The sequence below is a fragment of the Martes martes genome, assembly GCF_963455335.1.
Source record: "Martes martes genome assembly, chromosome: 2".
Classification (NCBI taxonomy): Eukaryota; Metazoa; Chordata; class Mammalia; order Carnivora; family Mustelidae; genus Martes; species Martes martes.
In genome coordinates this window covers 107,654,366-107,674,587 of record NC_137889.1, presented here as the reverse complement: position 1 = coordinate 107,674,587, position 20,222 = coordinate 107,654,366, and the positions used below count along the sequence as shown (strand labels likewise).

General features: G+C 41.2%; 1 long non-coding RNA gene across 1 annotated transcript in view; it reads right to left on the bottom strand.

The window, feature by feature from the left end:
- Nucleotides 1-20,222, bottom strand: part of LOC308339036 — a 95,090-nt gene that overhangs the window by 63,105 nt on the left and 11,763 nt on the right. The gene's annotated exons all lie outside the window — the stretch shown is intronic.

Sequence of the window (20,222 nt, the reverse complement as noted above, 5' to 3'; positions counted from 1 at the left end):
CACTGGGTGTGGTGAAAAAACAGTGAATACTGTTATGCTGAAAAGAAAAAATTTAAAAAAAAAAAAAGAAAAGTTGATTCCAATCTGATTATCTATCTTGGTGAGTAATCTGGGTTTTTTGCCTGGAAGCTTGGATTGAGAATTTTCAAAGGATATGAAGTAAAAAGTTACTCAAAAAAAATTAACGTCTGTTCCAAGGATTTAATGATTTCACAAAAGCAATTTAAGAATAATTTATATTCTACTTTAAAAAGTGGCTAATTTTTACCAAAGGCATAATAATTAGTCTTTTTTAGATGAGCAGCAAAAGAGCAAATGTGATTTATCCCTATGATTAAAAAAGTTAGGTTATACTGAATGAATTATTTTCTAATAGCAAGGGTTTTGAGAAAAGTTTATGAAACTAAGCACTGCAAGAGAAGTTTCTCAAAAGCCCAGGAGGGCCCCCAGAATTGGAAAGGAATTCTAGATTCAATTACATAACATTCAGCAATGGAAGAGAATGTGTCAGGCACTTCACTTATATTATTTTCTTCAGTGGTTCTCAAAGAAGTTAAACACTTAGTCGAGACCCCACCACTGGTAGATAAGTGGCAGAACGTGAATTTGAACCCAATATTCTAATCCTCCAGTACATATTCACTTTTCAGCACACCATATCATGAGGAGTGTGAACAAAGTTCAAGGCACTTGGCTAAGAGCTGTGAGGGACACAACAGTGATGTCACCAAGTCTCAGCCTTCAGGTTGGGTACATCTCCATAGTGGTTATCTACTTAATGAACTTAGCTTTTTAAAAAGTAGCACTTTTCTTCTTCGTAGTAAAAATTGGGCCATGAATCTATGATTCAGAAGAAAAATGTCCTTATCCAGGTGCATTTTTATACATTAGCATTTAGGGCAAATTGCCCAGAAATTCAACACTAATTTACTCCCAGGATCTCAGCCTATAGTTACTGTTGGAATTTTTGGCAAGTAGATTTCCCCAAGGGTAACAGTCAAATTAAGAAGTATTTTTAAAGAAAAGGTGTGAGAGTCTTAGGCAACAGTTCAAAGCTTGGGGTTCAAAGGTGGGGAGGGGTACTCAGCCAAGTGGTGCTTCAGCGGTAAAAGAGGTAAGAGGTTGCCTATATGCCTTGCCTAAACCTCTGCTTAATGGATCCATGGTGGAGTCTGATATGCCATGGTGAGAGTCATTACTTTGCACTCAAAATTAGAGTGGACTGTGTTTCAACTCCTAACTCCAAAGTTAGTATAGCAGATTTGGGAGAACATGTCCAGGGTCAGTCTTGAACTCTCTGCCAATAGGAAATACCAGTGTGGGTTTGGCAATCGAGATACACATTTCCCACACCCCTGCTACTCTCTAGGAACAGAACCCAAACTGATGAATTCTGTCCCCATTGAACTGAGAGTCCCCTTAGACCAACCAGAAAAATAATATTAGTAACAATAATATTGTTTTACCATTAATTTACCATTATTTGCCAATAATATTGCTTTGCCATTCGTTAATCCTCCCAACAATGCTATGAGCTTATATATCTATTCTATACATGAGAAAACTGAGGCCCAGTGAGATTAAGTGATTTCCTAAAGATTATACAGCATTATAAATGACAGATCCAGGATTTGAACCCACATAGACTGGCCCTGAGCATGCATTACTAACCACCACCATTTACAAAGTTTCATAGGTCACATATGACACACAGAGAACATTTTCTCTCACTTGGTTCAATCATGCTCAGGCTGAGTGAGAATTTGGTTGAGGAAACCCGACTCACTAGAGGACCAGCTCCTACAGAGTTAAGAGCTTTTACAGATTCCAAAGAGATCTAGAAGAAGGAATGTCAAAATTTGAACATCAAGATGGGATGGGGTAGAGATCAGTGGGAGGACAATATTAAGGGGAAGCTAGAACTGAATGGGCAGGTCAGCACTCATCCCCAAAACAGTCCATAACAACAAGATTAAGTCATGCCCCAATACCTGGTAAGACAAGGATACTGAAACTGCTCACTGACCTCCTCAGGACTGATTTAAGAATGGAGTACGGTTGAGCCAAATGGAAGCATTACGGAAAAGGGGCTGAGAAAGAGCAGAGGCTAGACACTAGAGTAAACATAAAGGGAATAATTTTCAGGTCCATGGCCAATTCCAACTTGAGGAAATATCCACTTATACTTTCCCATTTCGAGTTAAATTTCTGCTGTCAAGATATCTGACCTACTTTAATGTCCCTTTCTTTTACACTTCACATAAAATAAATGTTTAATACAAACTTGTTAATTGATGTCAAATGTAAGATAGAAAGGACAGCCCCCAGTGTCATTCCCATCCCCCCCCCCCATTGCCTTGGAGACTCACTTCCTCCTTGCCAGTTAGCACTCCCCAGGATAGGATATCCACTCTAGAAAGCTTGCAGTTGTACTCACAACTAAGCACTGGCTAGATATGTTACAACTGATTCAGATGAGCTTGACCAGTAAGATACGGGGTGTGGTAAACCAAGGAATCCTCTGTCCAGCCTAAGACAGCCAATCTGGTTCTTTTTTTTTTTTTTTTTTTTAAAGACCCACAGAAGAGTGTCTCACATTGACTAAAATTATCCTCAGCAAAGTAAGACCATTGAGAAACCTAGAGGTAAGAACCATAGGTATGGGATTTCCTGGCTGGTTTTTTAACTTTATATGCTGTGAAAAACCTGAGGTTTTTTTTAGTTATTTGAATCTTCCCATATTCAGGGTTTTCAGTCAAGGATGTCTTTGGCTGTCAAGAGAAAATGCTGGCAGCAGGAAGGGGAGATTGGCCCCCTTTTATTTCTATCAGCCCTAGAGGCATTGCTTTGCCAAAATACCCACCCCACATGAAAGGATTCTCTTTCTTCTGGTTTTGATCGAGCTCTCTGGCAAGACAAATATGATTTTTCTTAGCACTTCTCTTCCTCCAGCCAAGGCATAGACTGTTTGTTTGGATACATGGTCTCATTTCTATAATCCTTTAACCTATGCACCAGAGTGGATGATGGGTCTGCTGGAGCTCCATCTAGAGCAGCTGAAGAACCGGGGGGCCACTTGCTGAGGAGAGGACACATGTCTAGAGAAAGACATAAGCTCCATGAGATGAGGGTCTGTGTCAGTCTTGAACAATCCCATGTTCCCACCACTGGTCATAATACCTGCCGCATATGGACATCCAGTGAATGAGGCTGGGCGTTCAATAACTTCTACAAACTTACTTTTGTACAGAAGCTAGTGATGCTAGATGGCAGTGCATGAGAGAATCTGGAAGAAATTTTATCCCATCTGTATTTTCAGTGGCCAACACTATAGATTATAACATCTTTTCCCAAAGTACTTCATGAGACACTAGATTCAAAATGTGCTCAGCAAAAATGTGATTGCCCAATCAAGTCAGTTTAAAATACTGCATACCACAGCCCCTTTCAAGAGTCCCTATTCACATTAACCTATGAAGGAGACTTTTCAGTTTTTCTGTAAAGAAACATGTTTAACTTTAACCCAAAATTTCTTAAAATGTTTTTGATCATGGACTCTCCACCTTGCACCTTTACTATCCCATGGAAGTAGAGCTCCCCTGAACTCACTTTGGAATTATATTTGGAAACACAGAGTTATGTCATGACTAGACTTCTATTGCCCCCACTAGTCTTTGGAGTGGTTATTCGAGATTTCCCTCTAAAATCATTAATTACATTAACTTGATGAATTATAATTTCCAAATCAAGCTGCATGAACATAGAGATAATGAGTCCCTTCTGCCTTCTTCTGAGGAGAGGCTGGCACTCTCCTGTCTCAGAAGGAGAGGAGTTGACCAAGAGCAGCTTCTCTGTCAGCTCAGCAATCTTGTGCATTGCCTGGTGTGGAGCTCCCAGGGGCTCAGGGCCCGACCTGGTGAGAGAGGGAATCAGACCCCTGTTCACATGTTCATGTGTTCAAGCCTCTCTTCAGGCTTCTTCTTGTGACTGCCTGTGTGTCAGCTTGGCTAGGCTAATAAACCCTTCATTAAACACCAGTCTACGTAGTACTGTGAGGGTACTTTGTAGATGGGGTTAACATCTGCAGTCAGTCAACTTTAAGAGATAGTCCTCAATAATCTGGGAGGGGCTCTTCCAGTCAGAAGAAAGACCTTAAAAGCAAAACTGAGTTTATTTTCTGGGAGGAAGAAATCCTACTTGTGGTCAGCTGCTCCGGCCCCTGCCAGAGAGTCTCCAGTGTCCCGTTGGTTCTGGTCTCTGGTAGAACCCTGGCTGATATTCTGCACACTGTAGCTGTCCCTCACCAGCAGCCCTGTCAGTCAGGCTAACAAACTTTTCAAGCAGAGTAAAGGAGCATCTTTCCCTCAGGCGTCCAAAAGGATCTGCCTCAAAGCAGCAGGAAGTGTCAGGACCTGCAATCTGTCCTGACAAGAAGGCTGGAAAGGAGAGACAGGAATGCCCTTTGCCCTCACCCTGGAGGCGCCATGTTCTCCCTGAGGCAATTTGTGTCTCTTCCAATGTTGCTGTCCAGCAGTGGGGCTGGGTAGGGGGCGGTTTGGAGCTTGGGGGGTTACTGGAGATGGGGGACGTTGCTCAACATTGATGTATTTCCATGCCTAGGCACAACCAGATGAAATAATTTGTGGGAAAAAAAATACTTGCCTTCGATTTAATTATTTTTTCACAGTTTCATAGAATCTCAGGGCATTTATTTTGCATTTAAGATGAAGAGCATAGATTTGTATACATTATGGAAATAGACTGTGTTTCTCATTTTGATAAAGAATTGAAAGCCCAATCTACTCAGTGGCATTGACATGAGGGAGAGAGTTGGGACACGTTTGCTTGTGCATTTACATGGGTGTTCTTTATGCTTTATACAGAGAGGACTTTAATCTTCACAATATAGTTTAAAACATTAAAATGTGCATACTCAGTGATTCCAGGTCTAAGAATTTACCCTGAGGATATTTGTAAAGTTGTAACTTATAAAAGATTTCATCACACTTGTGAAAAATTAGAAGCACTTGGGGCACTTGGATGGTTCAGTCAGTTAAGCACCCAATTCTTGATTTTGGCTCAGGTCATGATCTCAGGGTCATGAGATCATGCTGGCATTGGGCTCTGCACTCAGCAAGGAGTCTGCTTGTCCCTCTGCCTCTGCTCCTCCCTCGCTCATGCTCTCTCTCTCAAATAAATAAATAAAATCTTTTAAAAAAATAAGAACCCACTTGCATGTCTAACAGTAAGGTTAGTAAACTATAGTATAATGATACATAATAGAATTAAATAAAAATAGCTGTCATTCATTGACTAGCGTGTCAAGCACTATTCTATAAGGGTTTCATATTATTAACTCACTTAGTTCTCACAACAAACCCACAAGGCAGGTTCTAGCATCCTCTTTTTACAGATGAACAAGCTAAAGCAGAATGGCAGGATAAAGTACCCAAGATCACACAGTTCGCAGGTAGAGCTCGGATTCCAGCCTAAGCACTTTGGCTCCAGAGTTCATGCTCTGTGTCTCCACTATGCCTCATTCGCAGAAAGGATGATGTTATTTCAAACATCCATGTACACACACACACACACACACACACACACACACACAGCATAGCAACAACAAAAATGGAAATTCTTCACTTTAAAATCAATGATCTTCCTTTTTTCTTTCTTGCATCTATATTTACTAAATTTGCTACAATAAATTTAGTAAATATTTTATAGTTTAAAAATAGAAACAATAAAGGGGCAACTGGGTGGCTCAGTTGATTAAGCAGTGGACTGTTGATTTCTTTTTTTTTTTTTTTTAATTTATTTGAGAGAGAGAGGGATGACAAGTAGGCAGAGAGTCAGGCAGAGAGAGGGGGAAGCAGGCTCCCCGCCGAGCAGAGACCCTCATGTGGGGCTCGATCCCAAGACCCTGAGATCATGACCCGGGCCAAAGGCAGAGGCTTAATCCACTGAGCCACCCAGGCGCCCCAGTGGACTGTTGATTTCAACTCAGGTCATGATCTCAGGGTCCTGGGATTGAGGGGGTGGTCCATGCTCAGCAGAGAGACTGCTTGAGATTCTCCCTCTCCCCCGTTCATGTGCACGTGCTCTTTCTCTCTCTCAAATACATAAATTTTTTAAAAATTATAACAATAAAAACTCGTGTTCTTATTCTGATTGAGAACTGATTCCTCATTTGTCTGGTCAAAAGATTAGAGTCAGCTCAATGAAGACTCAACATTCAGGACAGCTACTCAAGACAATTCATTCCAGACAAACACGAAGCAGGCAGCATGGAAAGGGCTCCTCCAGGGCCCCCATGGCAAGGCCCCCATGGCAAGGCCCCCATGTCATATGCACCATCAAGAAGCCAGTCAGCCAACAAGCCCTCTGCTAGGAACACAGCTAATCTGAGAACATCTCTTGTACCCTCCTTTAGCTAGTTTCCAAACCTCAGTTCTCTCCACACAGCCAATTATCATGATTACCAACAGTAACCGTGAGTTTCAAGTCTATAATCTTTTGAAAAGTCAGGAAATAAAATAAGTAATAAATGCGGTGAGCTGGGACTTCACAGAACTCCTTGTTAGTGGGTGTGCTCTGGATCTTCTGCAGTCAGTATACATGTTGAATTCTATGAGAAATAATCAGGAACGGAAAGGTTATTAGAGCCGAATAGACTCTCACAGTTAAACTCCAAGTATCTTCACTTAACAAAGATCCCAAGGCTCAGAGAGGTTAAGTAACTTGTTCTCAGTTACCCAGACTGTCAGAGGCCAAACCAGAATTAAAAACCAAATTTTTATTGCCTAGTCCATACTCTCTCTGCCAACCCCTTGCTACCTCAGGGGTCCAATAGATATATTATCAAAACCATCTTATATTCACTTTTATTATACCATATGAGAGAAGTATGCAGAGTAAAATATGAAGGTCCCTTCTATACACCACAACTCCTCCACCCCCCCAAGATGTAATTACCACAGGAAATAATTTGGGGTGTGACCTTCCAAACCCCTTTCCACAAATGTCATACATGTATTTAGTGGCGTACTAGAACCAGATCATACTGGTTCTTGAGAGCCAACTTAAATATTCAGGAAAAGTTGTGAGCCGGTTTTTAAACACAGTCATTATTAAAAATTAACTTATACAAACTTACAATTAAATTATATTAAAAACAAAGATAAAAAGTACTCAAGACTCATCACTTCCTTCCCCTCCCCCCCCCTCAGCTTTTTACTACTGTCTACATTCCTGGGGTTATTTGCCTTTATTGGGTCTTACGATGGAAAGAGTAATGGTGTGTTACTGCACATCTCTTCCCAGGTCCACCTGTTTACATTTATTGGATCCGCCATTGTGGGAGCCTTTACACCAAGGAAATTGACAAACACTACAAAACCGGGCCAGCCCTCGCCTCTGCCAAGACAGCAAATTTTGGGGCATCTGGTATATACCATGTATATATAGCTGGTATATACTATAAGAGATTTTTTTTCAAGTTTTTTTTCTTTATAGTAAACAGACTATTGACAATTTGTATAAATCTGTTAAATGAATTTCTTTTCCTTGGTGAAAACAGAGAAGCACTCACCGAAACACATAAAATCTCCATTTTTTAAACTATGACTCATTTTCTCTTCCTCAATAACCTATTTGCTTGATAATGTAAACTTCTATTTTAACTAAATCCTTGTTTCTTTTAACTTTCCTCTTCAGGGATATTCTGCCTCCCCACCTCAGTTCACCCCCACAACTTTCAAGCTTTCTTAAGAGAGAAAGAGCGTTTTTAATGGCAGAGGTGAAGTTTTCCGAAGGTAATTACTTAATAGGCAACAAAACAAGAATGGCTGGATTTTCTTGACCATGGTAAGCACCAGATCCTCCTAGGGGCTACTTGGGCACTCCTAGCTCCTGGATGTCAGAGGGAAAGCAATATACCTAGTCCCTTTTGTTTACACACCAGAAGATTAGGTTTCCTTAAATTCCTAAGGAATTTCAGAAGATTAACTTTTAGATAGGAAACTTCATAGGCTGAGCAGGCTGAAAAAAGAAAAAAGAAAAAAATCATGTCACCCTCAAGCAGTTCCATCAAGGGATGAAATTTTAAATCACATCATGTCTCACACCCATTTCTTAGTGCAAAATAAATCACTTGAACAGAGGGCAAGCCAATTTTTACTTTAAAAATGTTGTGTCCTAAGGCTGTCTTCTTGAACTTCAAAAGCACACTTTGTAATTACTCTACCTATCAAAGGAAACTCAACATTTCACCTCCAATTTCTTCAGCTTGTGTTATCACTTTTAATTGTTAATAAAACACATTAATTTTAAACTGATTATTCTGTTTGGGAATTCAATGTTTTCGAACAGAATACCCTGAATTATATATAAGTGGACTTATTTATGTACCAGCTAAAGTTAAGTGAGCTTTTTCTCACTACCTGTCATTGGTTTTATTTTTAATAATTCCTGCCATTTTGGAGACTCACAGCAACTCATATCCCTCATTTTTTAAAGGAACTTTTCCAGGAATGAGAAAGACAAAAAATGCCAAGGATTTTATTGGGGTTTTTGCCCAACACTGATATCATTTGATTGCGGGACATGAGCCTGCCTGTGACTTTTTTTTTTTTTTTTTTTTTCTTAAAGAAAGTGAAGTGCTAAAAAATAATTTGCTAAACTTGGACCACACTACCAACCTTCATTCAGATTTGTTTAAACCTTTCATTTGCCTGACAAGATTTCCCCCACCCTGGGATTAATAAGATTAGTTCTCACCATCAACTTCTCTACAACTCTAGGCACTGACTATGTCTACTTGACAGAAGCATTTATTTGCTTGCAAACCATATTTTTCCAGCCCGGACAGTTTTTTCTCATGGTAACAAAACATTCTTGAGATGAAAACATGCCATGTTTGTTTCCACTTTGGTATTAAGGTCCGAATTCAGGAGCTGAGAGCAGTTCCTAGCTGACTAAAAATTCTCGGAACATTCTTCTCTCTACCTTTACTGTGCCCAGAGTGCTGACCCCTTCCCCTGGAGGGGGCTCCCGCTCCTCTGCCCAGGAAGCCCAGTTCTGCAGCACCTTTCCAGGCTTTCCACAGGGGAGCACTTCTCACCACCATACCCACCATCATCATTGCCATCATCATCCCCTCGCAGGGGTCTCTGTGATGTCAGGCACTGTTCTGTTTTATGTGTGTTGATTTAAGTAATCCTCAGCACAACTATTATTATTACTGCTCTGTAACTAGAGACCCTCAGGCGCTGAGAGGTTGGTGCCCAGGGTCACTCGGCTGGGAGATGACAGAGTAGGCCATCCCCAGAGACTGTGGACTCCAGCACTCTGCCATCCTTCCCTACTTCATCAAGCTACTTAGTTACCCCCATATTTGTTTCTCTACTGGCCCAAGCCCTCCCAGAGGGCAGGGACCATCTGTTATGCATTTCTACATCACCCGGGGTGCCTGCCATGGGGCCTGGTGAGGAGTAGGGACTCATTAACTCTTTATGGAATGAATGAATGGATTTTTCCTATGATTTCCAGGTACGTGAACAGGGAGATATCTCCGCAAGGTGACAGCCCAAAGTGGCACCATGGAAAGAGCTCAGCTGGTGGCCCTGGATGGTAATGCCCTAAAGTCAAGATCTGCCCACTTCTTGGCTAGATAAGGTGAGCAACATAAACTGATTTTGTCAATCAGGTAAACATTGATCAAGTATCACCTCCCCCAGGAAGTTATGGCAAGGAAAGTGCCACAGACAATACATGACGTACCGTAAGTCAGTGACCAAGGCTGGTGTAAGCTAGCAGGGCTGGTCCTGGGATGGTGGTAAAGTGGGGAAGGTTGAACATTAGCCTACCTTTGCTTCTGACTCTTCAAGCAATCCCCTAGCAAAATTTAAATTTAAATTTATTCAGTTATTTATACATACTCTGTCTTTCCCCCAAAATGGTTTCTATATTCAGCAGATTTATAAATTGGAAGTGGAAAGAAATAAGAGAACAAAAGTAGGGACAAAAAATGGAACTCAGAATAAGGCTAACACCAAAAAAAAATGTGCAATAGTCTTTATATATTTGCTATGGCTGGGACAGAAGATTGAAATGTATACAGTAGTTTATAGCGTACATTCACAAAGACTCTCATATTGGGTCTTCAAAGCAGCCGTTCCCTATAGCTAATATTATGATGTGCAGGTTATAGGTCAGAAACTAGAGGCTCAAAGAAATCAAGAAGTTTGATCGAGTTCCCACAGATAGTAAGTGTGACTGGAACCAAGGCTGAAATGAACCCTTTGGGGTAAGAAACTAATTCCAAAGCCTGTTGCCTACAACGCCTCGCAAATCAGCCACACCTGAACCATGGAGAGAACATAATGAACCATAGGTTGGGTAAAATCTTTATTTGTCCCTTTAACTTACAATTATTTATAGCATAATAACAATAATTTGGCAGATGTGCAGAATCTGAGTTTGACTCTAGAACCAGTGTTTTCTGAATCTGATAGTGCATCTCCATACACTGCTGTTGACAGACGTCAGATTCCTCCTCACTGAGCAGGTCTAGGGAGTTTTCTCAAATTTGCTCTCTGGGTAAGATCAGACTCTACCTCCCCCTCCTTTACCATAAGTTCCTCGGGTTTTGGTGAAATATCTTGAGGGGAGGATTACTACGGGAGGGGTTTGTTCCCCAGGGCACAGCAGGTCTTCTCTACACAGGGCATGAGTAAATGTGTGGACCAACCTCTGGACACCTTGGCATAAACCTGATGCTGCCCTCCTCACCTCTAATTAGATGGAACCAAGACATGAATCAGAAGGGGCTCAGACATAGTGCCTGAAAAAAGACCAAAATGCAAGCAAAGGAGATTTCTGGTGATGAGGAAAGAGGCAGATCATTTCTGGGAGAGCTGCTTCCCTTGGGGGACTCTCCTTTCCCTTTACCCCTCCAGCCTCAGCACCCTATCCCTCACCTCCCCTACCCCCACCACCAACCCCAGGCCTGTTCCCCACATGAATAACCCTAAGGAAAGTTCTTCAGACCCTACTTTTCCAGAATGGTGTTTCTGATCCACTGCTTCTGTCCTCAACATGTATGGAAGTTTTCTCTGCGGGCTACCGTACCCACTTAAACATGGGATTAATTGCAGCCAGATGCATTGAAAAACAAAAATTTCTTAGCCTCCCTCCTGCTGACTTACTGTGTGAGGGAGGGGTCCTATTGATGTGTTAGCAATATTTCCCAAACAAAACAATCTAATGCTTTCTGTTTGGGGAACAGATCACCACTAACAGGATCTAGCCAATGACACAAGCACCCTTGCTGCCCTCACCTTCCTGACTTTCTTTCCATAGCCCCCTTCTGACTGTGATAATGTACCAGCATGTACAGATATGGAGACTTCTCTTCAGAAAACTAATAGCAGTTCTAGGGGGAAACCCCAACATCATCTTCAGACTGTCTGAAGTCCAACAACTTTGCCTAGCTATAAAACCATCTATGACCAATAGACTGTGCTTATTTTTTTTTTAATGCTTATAGGAAAACATGAAATAAAATCAAAGATAACTCAGAAAAGGAAAAGGGAAATAGTTTAATCATTCTTCTCAGTCAAATACTCTGATAAGATGACCACAAAATAGCAGACGCTTCATTTACTGGAACAAACTTGGGAGATCACGTAGTGTACCTTCATTTTATAGTTGACGAAACTGAGGTCCAAAGAAGTTAAGGGAACACTCCCAGGCCACAGTCCAAGTTAGTGTTATGACAAGAAATTGAATGGGCAAGACAGGCAGCTGCAGAAGAAAAGCGGTCAAGAAGGCAGCTCGAGAATCCAAGAGTGCAGGGGTTATCCCAGCTGCTCCATTAGTTAGAGACACACACATCCCGTCATCTCCTGCTGGTCCCACACATCCCTTCCATCTCCGTTGCCATTCCCACTGTTCACAACTCTCTCACCCATCCGGGAGCGGGTGCCATTTCCCACTGACATCTGTGACAGGTAAGAAGACGCAGAGTGGATGACAGTGGGTCCACTCTGTGGGTCCACTTTCCACACCCCAGGATTGGGTGTGGGGAAGAGTACAGCAAAGAGCAGCCATGGTGGCTTTATTTAACCTTATTTATATATGCCCTCTCCCTACACCCCCCCCCAAAACCTATCTTGTTACAAAAAGATTTTAAGCCAAACTTTTTTTTTTTTCCAAGTCTTAAGCATCAGGAGTTTATGACCGTTGGTGTTTGAATTTTTTTGAAAGTGCCACAGTGAAACATGAGTTCAAAGTGTCATCACCCTGTTGCAGGTGGAAAGCTAAAATGCCCTGGTCAACGTGCTTACAAAATTAAGTTAAAGAGACTTTATAGGCTTCTTCGAAAGAAGCCTATAGCACGTGTTACTGAATTTTAGGGTTTTTTAAAAAATGAATGCTAGCACTTAAAAACTGGCTTCCTTTTTCTATAGTCTGGCACTTGCTGCTTGAAGTAACAGCTGGCCTTGGTGACAGCCCGCTAAGGAAGCCACGTCTGCCTCTAACGATCCTCACAGAGGCTGAAGACGGAGGCTGGAGGCCTTAAAGAAGTCCTAAAGACTACTCTAACTTACTGCTGACTTATTGACAGACTTTTTCCTAAATGTCTTTGTGACGTTTAGTTAATACAAAAAGTTGTTTTATCATATAAATAAAACTGATCACTACTGCCAGCTATATCAAAGAGAACAATTAAACTGTGAATCTTTGCAAAGAGGGAAAGGGTTGAGAGCCTGGAGTTGCAAAATGGCATCTAATATTGCATGTTACGAGCAACCAAACACATCTGGGGAAAGAAACCCACTGCTGCTTAAAATACCTGCTCTATTCTCCAGCACATCTGTGGTGCAATTAAAGAACCTACTGCACAATTAAAATTCAGGTCAGCACACAGCAACAATGGGGCTCTTTGATGTGAGGTCAGCTTTGGTCATTCTCATATACTCATTAAGCAGGTTAATCAACTTAGTGCAGGATATAGGACAGGAGTGACCGAAAATCTATTTAATTACCATTACCCTGAAAGCATTGGCAGAAAGACCTGTTTTATTCGTTTGACATAGCAACTATTGTTACATTGTCACTGCACGCTGGAGCTAAAGGTGCCACTTCTGGAAGCGTGTGTTTTGTTTCCCGCTAACGAAATGTAGATGTAACACAAATATTTGTTTGCATTTATTCTTAGCGTATTCTAAAAGCAGATGGTTTGGTGCATGCCTTTCCTTTTTCTCCCTGCCCATTTCTCTCTTGGTCAAAGTAACCATGCATGAGATAAATTGGTGGAGTCTCTTATGCTCTTTGCGTTTGTTTGCCTTGCCTTGAGTCAAGAAGGTGCTAATGGGACATATTCAGTCTGGATGAGTAAACTTGACTCGTGTTCTCCTGATGGGTTTTATACAGCCCCTGCAAGGAGAACAGGTAATATGAACAAGTAACACCTGTTGTGAATGCTTTAGTAGAAAGGCCTGGACTTTCAGTCAAATAGACTGGGATTTGAATCCAGCTCCCTGATCTGCACTCACTGATGAAATGAAGACAATAAGATACTTCACAGCACTGTTGGGAGGATACAATAAAATAATGTAATAAGGTGCTTTGTGCAGTGCTTGGAATGTGGAAGAACTTAATGGTGACTATTTTTATCATTAAGAAAATGCTTTAGTCACTGAGGAATCTACAACATCATTAATCAGGGTACAATTTTCTTCTCCTCCCTAAAAACAGTATTCAGTGTGTATCAAAACAAACCAGGTGTTCTTTTTTTTAACAGTTATTCTTTTTTTAGTAATCTCTATACCCAACATGGGGCTCAAACCCACAACCCCAAGATCAAGAGTTATACACTCTTCCAAGTGAGCCAGCCAGGCACCATCACTAGTTTTTCGTTTTTGTTGGTTTTTTTTTTTCTGATGATAAAACTGAACATACAATATATAATGTTAAAAAAAATAATGAAACTCTTTCTCTAGACTTTCAAATAATAGGGTTTAAATGACTTCAAGTGGAAGACACTGTGAGTGAGTGCCATGGGCATCCAAATGCTTCTCGCGTCATGCCCAAATAAGATATAGGGAGTCCCGTCTTTGGGGAGCAGGAGGTGACATGGGAACACTCAAGGTTAAAAAACGCAAGTAGCCCCAATAATATATGCCTTAGGAAAGTATACTTGATTCCTGTTCTTTGTGGTAGTTCTATTCTATAAAGTCACTGTAAACACTGAATTAGCAAATACTAAACCATTATTCCCGGGGGAAATACAGAGTTAGGTTTCTATGAATCTCTTATCACAACATTTTTGTCAAGAGATCAATACATAACCTTGTTCTGTGTGTACTTCTGTTTAAAAACATCTTATTTATTAGGTACTGTCGGGTCACCTGGGTGGCTCAGTCAGAGCCTTTGGCTCTGGTCATGATCCCAGGGCCCTGGGATCCACTCACCCCCCCTCCCAGGGCTCCCTGCTCAGCAGGGAATCTGTTTCTTCCCCTCCCTTCATCCCTCCCCTCTCCCTGCCTTCTTGCTCACACTCTCTCTATACCTGAAATATATAAATAAAATCTTTTAAAAAAGAAAACTATGTACCGGTGATTTATTAACATTGAACTCACAGCCAACAGCATTTCAACTCATGTCTGAACAAAGCTTATCCAATACACATAGGTTCTTCATAAGGCATGGTCCACAGCCTCTTGCATACAGACAGTAATTCAGTAGTGTGCTTGGGGACAATTTTAAATAGCAAAAATACCAACAAAAAGCACAAAAATACAAAAAGCAGGGCATTAAAATGACCACAAAAGGACACTTGTTTACTGACTGCAGCAGAAACAATGCAGAGTATCACACTGGTCAACCTCAGCTGAGAAACTTGTGTGCTGGGCAACTCAAATTTTTCACCATTCCACCCATGTCTGTGAATGAGCATGAAAGTACCACCAATATTGATTTGGAGGTATAAATAAATGTTAACAAGTAGGTGAATTCACAAATATAGACCATGATTTATGAGGCTTAACCATGTCAACATGAAAACTGACCTGTCTCTTCTCAATAAGCCCAACATAGCAAGTCTTCTCTTCCGTGTTTGACGGAAAGCTCTTTCTCTGGGAAATGACCAGATAAAGCCATTAGATTGCATTTAGGGGCCACACTGCATGAAAAACACTAAAATGAAACTTTAAACACGAGAATGAAAGTCTGGAGAGTCTCAGAGCAAGAAGATCTAACTGTATGAGAAGCGAGAATGAACTGAGACCCACTGCAGGACCGGCAGGATCAGGTCACCCATTGCCCATTTATTATGGAATAACTAAATCTAAGAGAATAACCGCAAAAGATGACAATAACTATGTCATGTTTATTATGTGCCAAGCATAAGTCTAAGTTTAGCTTATTAATTAAATATATGTTAATATAGTTATTTATTAAATACTTTTACTGTTATTATTTAAGGGTACAAGTTGTTGTTTTCCTCCATTTTTTTCTTTAGAAGAGTTAGTTTGGGTGGTTAGAAGCAGAAAAGTGTACCGGTAGGAAGCCTAGAAGCCACAGATTTCTAGAATTGTTCTCTCACCCCACCCCTTACATAAGAGTATCCATTGATTCATGTCAAAAGTCACCACTACTAGGTTCAACAGGGTGAGCCAAGAGGAATCTTCTTCAGACAGCTAGATAACTCTTAGGATGACAACGTGTTAGACCTGGATAGGAACCCAATAGTCACCTGACTGAACCAAAGAAGCTCACAGATGTTAAGTGACAGATCTAATTACTAATATTCCTCTGAACTGATCATTTAAAAAAATTATCTGACCATAACAATAAATGGTGAAAGTAATTCGGTGAAACCCACTACTAATTTAAAAGAAGAGAGATGGGGATGGCCACTTGTCCTCTTACAAACTAAAATATGTTATAGGAGCATTTTATTTTTAAAAATGTGGCGCTGAGGAAGGGACATGCAGACAAGACCAGTGGAGTGGAATACATGGCCACAAATAAAATATTGCAAGTTTAAATGGATGTATGGGTAATTATCTACAGCATCATCTGAAATTATTTACCAAAATAAGTTATAAAGAACTAAATGTTTGTATCAACCAGAAAACACGGATATAATATAGGTTGATTAATTTTATAATAGTGGAAGAAATTACAGAAGAAAATATCTACCATGTAAAATATTGAATCCTCTGTTTAAGAAAAATGACTAAAAGTTAAAATAAACAAAATGATGGTTGCCTACCCAATACCCATTCTCTCCTATTGACTTACTAACAGAACTCCAATTTTGTCAAAGGAGCAAAGTGTCCAACTAAAAACTCTGTTTTAGACATCTTTTTTCTCTTTTTAAGATTTTGCTCATTTATTTGACAGACAGTCACAATGAGAAAGGGAACACAAGCAGGGAGAGTGGGAGAGGGAGAAGCAGGCCTCCTGCCGAGCAGGGAGCCCAATGCAGGGCTCGATCCCAGAATCCTGGGATCATGACCTGAGCTGATGGCAGATGCTTAATGACTGAGCCACCCAGGTGGCCCTGTTTTAGACATCTTTGCAGCAAGGGGTGGTTATGTGGTAAGTTCAGAAAGAAGCAATGTGTCGGAGATGTTAAAGAGGGCATCCAGAGGAATTTCGTAAAAGAGACAAACTGTAGTGAATGCTTGGTGCTCCACCCAGGGCCCCTCAGAAACCCTTTATCTGCTCTGTGTGCTCATGCCCTTGTTTCTGTGGGTTCTGATCCAGCTGGCACCTAGTACTTTCTTCATCTACCCTTGAACTATTAGAGCATCTTTGCCCCCGTGACTGGGGCAGGAGTCTGAACGTGGGAGTTTCTTGGCTTTAAGAGGACACACACCGGGTGCCTGGGTGGCTCAGTGGGTTAAATCCTCTGGCTTCGGCTCAGGTCATGATCCCAGTGACCTGGGATCGAGCCCTGCATCGGGCTCTCTGCTCTGCAGGGAGCCTGCTTCCTCCTCTCTCTCTGCCTGCCTCTCTGCCTAGTTGTGATTTCTGTCTGTCAAATAAATAAAATATTAAAAAAAAAAAAAAGAGGACACACACCTACGTGATTTATGCTCAGAGTCCAAGGTCAGGCTGTAGCACCCCCATGCTTGGCTTTATCTTCTTCTCTATGCTGTTTCCCTTACTCTCTTTATCAACTTCTCCTAGAAATACTTCCTTAGTAAATCACTAACACAAGAAATCAATAACACAAGAACAGTCCAAGGTCTGCTTCCAGGGAATCTGACCTAAGGCATATTCTCAACTGGCCTACCCATTCATCTTTTGTTCCTTCACACTGCTACGTTTCCCCCTTTTTAGAGCATAGATGAAATGCCTGAAAGTCCTGCAGCCATCAGGCAACCACGAGGCAGTAAGTACCAAGTCACAGATCCAGACACTAGGGATCATATAGCAGAAAGATGGGGGGAGCCAGAATACCTGACGGTTTAATTAAGTTGTCACAGTAGCCCTGGAGTGACATCCCTAGACTTATTCTTGCATGAAACAAGTAACGCTTTGTTGATATGTCTGGTGTGGCACATAATAACATCCCCCAAAGATGCCTACATCCTAATGCCTTAACCATAGCTATGCCATGTTACATGACAAAGAGGAAATAAGGTGCAGATGGAATTATAGTGGCTACTCTGCTACCTTAAAGCAGGGAGAGTATTCTGGATGATCCAGGTGGGCCCAACGTAAACACAAGAGTCTTTAAAAGTGGAAACAGGATGCAGAAGAGAGGTCTGAACCAAAGAAGATGTGATGGGGAACACCTGGGTGGCTCAGTAGGTTAAGCATCTGCCTTTGGCTCAGGTCATGATCCCATGCCCTGGGATCGATTCCCACATGGGGCTCCTTGCTCAGCGGGGAGCCTGCTTCTTCCTCTGTCTCCTCTGCTTGCCCCTCTCCCTGCTTGTGCTCTCTCTCTTTCTGACAAATAAATTAATTAAATCTTAAAAAAATAATAGGAAGAAGAAGATGATATGATGATGATGTGACGGTGGAAGCAGAAGTGGGAGTGACTGTACGTGAGAACGACCACCCACTTCTGCTGCCTGTAAAGAGGGAGGTCACCAGCCAAGGGACGGGCAGCCTCTGGAAGTTGAACAAGGCAAGGAAACAGATTCTTTCCCCTTGAGCCTCCAGAAGGGAACATAGCGCTGCCAACGCCTTGATGTTAGCCCAGTGAGACTCTTTTCGGACTTCTGACGTCCAGAATCCTAAGAGAATAAATTTGTGTGGTTTAAACCACCAAGCTTGGTAATTTGTTACAGCAACAATAGACAAGGAGTACAGCCATGTATATAGGAACTTGGCCAAGAGAGTAGATCTTAAGCATTCTCATCCAAAAGAAGGTAACTGTGTGAGGCGATGGATATGTTAATTAACTTGATTGTGCTAATGATTTCACAGTGTATACATATATCAAATCATCACTTTGTACATTTCTAATATATACAGTTTTGTTTGTCAATTATTCCTCAATAAGGCTGGGGAGAGGGGAAGAAAATTAATAGACCCGGTTTTCTGTTACTTGCAGACTAATTCAGTCCTAAATGCTATTTTTTAACTGAAAACAGGTTTGTTTTTTTTTTTTCAAAATTTTATTTAAATTCAAGTTAGTTCACATATAGTGTAGTTATAGTTTTAGGGATAGATTTAGTGATTCATCAGTTACAAGTAGTATTTTTTATATAAGAAAATCTTACACAAATTAAAAAAAAAACACTAAACCAATAAGTTGATGAGAAAATAACATATGTAAAAAAAAAAACCCACAGATGAGTAACTACAGGTGCTAAGAGGTAACATGGAAATAGATATTCCACAAACATACATGAAACATTTTTAAATATGCAGAGAAAATCATTATGTTACAATATTACATAAAAAGCCTGAGCCTTCAGCTCAGGTCCTGATCCCAGGGTCCTGGGATTGAGTCCCGCATCGGGCTCCTTGCTCGGCAGGGAGCCTGCTTCTCTGCCTCTGCCTGCCACTCTGCCTGCTTGTGTGTGCGTGCCTTCTTTCTCTGATAAATAAATAAATAATTATAAAAAAAAAAGCAAGACACGGAATTTATATTGTATGTTTCCAAATATATCTTTAAAATAAGCACTGAAAGACTAAAAAAAGGAACAAAAGGAAAGATTTTGAGCAAGTGAGATTTAGGATGTCTTTTCCTTCTATTACTTTTTTTTTTTTAAGATATTATTTATTTATTTGACAGAAACAGAGACAGTGAGAGAGGGAATACAAGAAGCGGAGTGGGAGAGGGAGAAACAGGCTTCCTGCTGAGCAGGGAGCCAGACTCCTCAGGGCTCAACCCCAGGACCCTGGGACCATGACCCGAGCCACAGGCAGACACCTAACGACTGATCCACCCAGGCACCCCTCTATTATTTTTTGATACAGACCATATTGAAATGTCTAGTTCTCTCACTTTATTTAGTTATCTTTAATAGGATAAAGAAAATAAACTTTGCCTTAAAAAATGATTACAACACAAATACAAAATAATTATAACCCCAAATGCTATTTGTAATAATACATGGAAGGAAGGGTAAGGCCAAGTGCTGGTACAAAGGAGGGGTGAGGCTTTGCCTGGGAACACCGGGAAGGCCTCACAGAGGGGCAGGCAGCTGAGTGGGGTCTCCCACAGGCCCGTGAGGAGAGAAGGGCCCTGCAGACAGAGGAGTGCACAAGCCCAAGGTGTTGAGGAAACTATCAACAGCTGTGACGGCTGGAATGCAGCGTGGGAAGGAGAGAGCAGTGGAAGATTAGGTGTGACAGGTAGAAAACCCACCTGAAAGGGTTTACATCATAAATACTAGAATTTGACCTTTCCTCTAAAGGGGAAGTGACTCTTGGCAGGAAAGAGCCGTGATCATATTGGTATTTTTAAGTTTTTTTTTCATTTGTTCAAGTTTATTGCTTTTATTTTTTTATTTTTCAAAGATTTTATTTATTTATTTGACAGAGAGAGAGAGAGAGATCACAAGTAGGCAGAGCGGCAGGCAGAGAGAGAGGGGGAAGCAGGCTCCCTGCCGAGCTGAGAGCCCGATGCGGGCTTAACCCACTGAGTCACCCAGGTGCCCCCATATTGGTATTTTATAAGGATTTTTCTGCCACAGTGTGAGGACAGACAGGGGACCAAAGGCAGTGGTAAGAGTTAGCTCTCT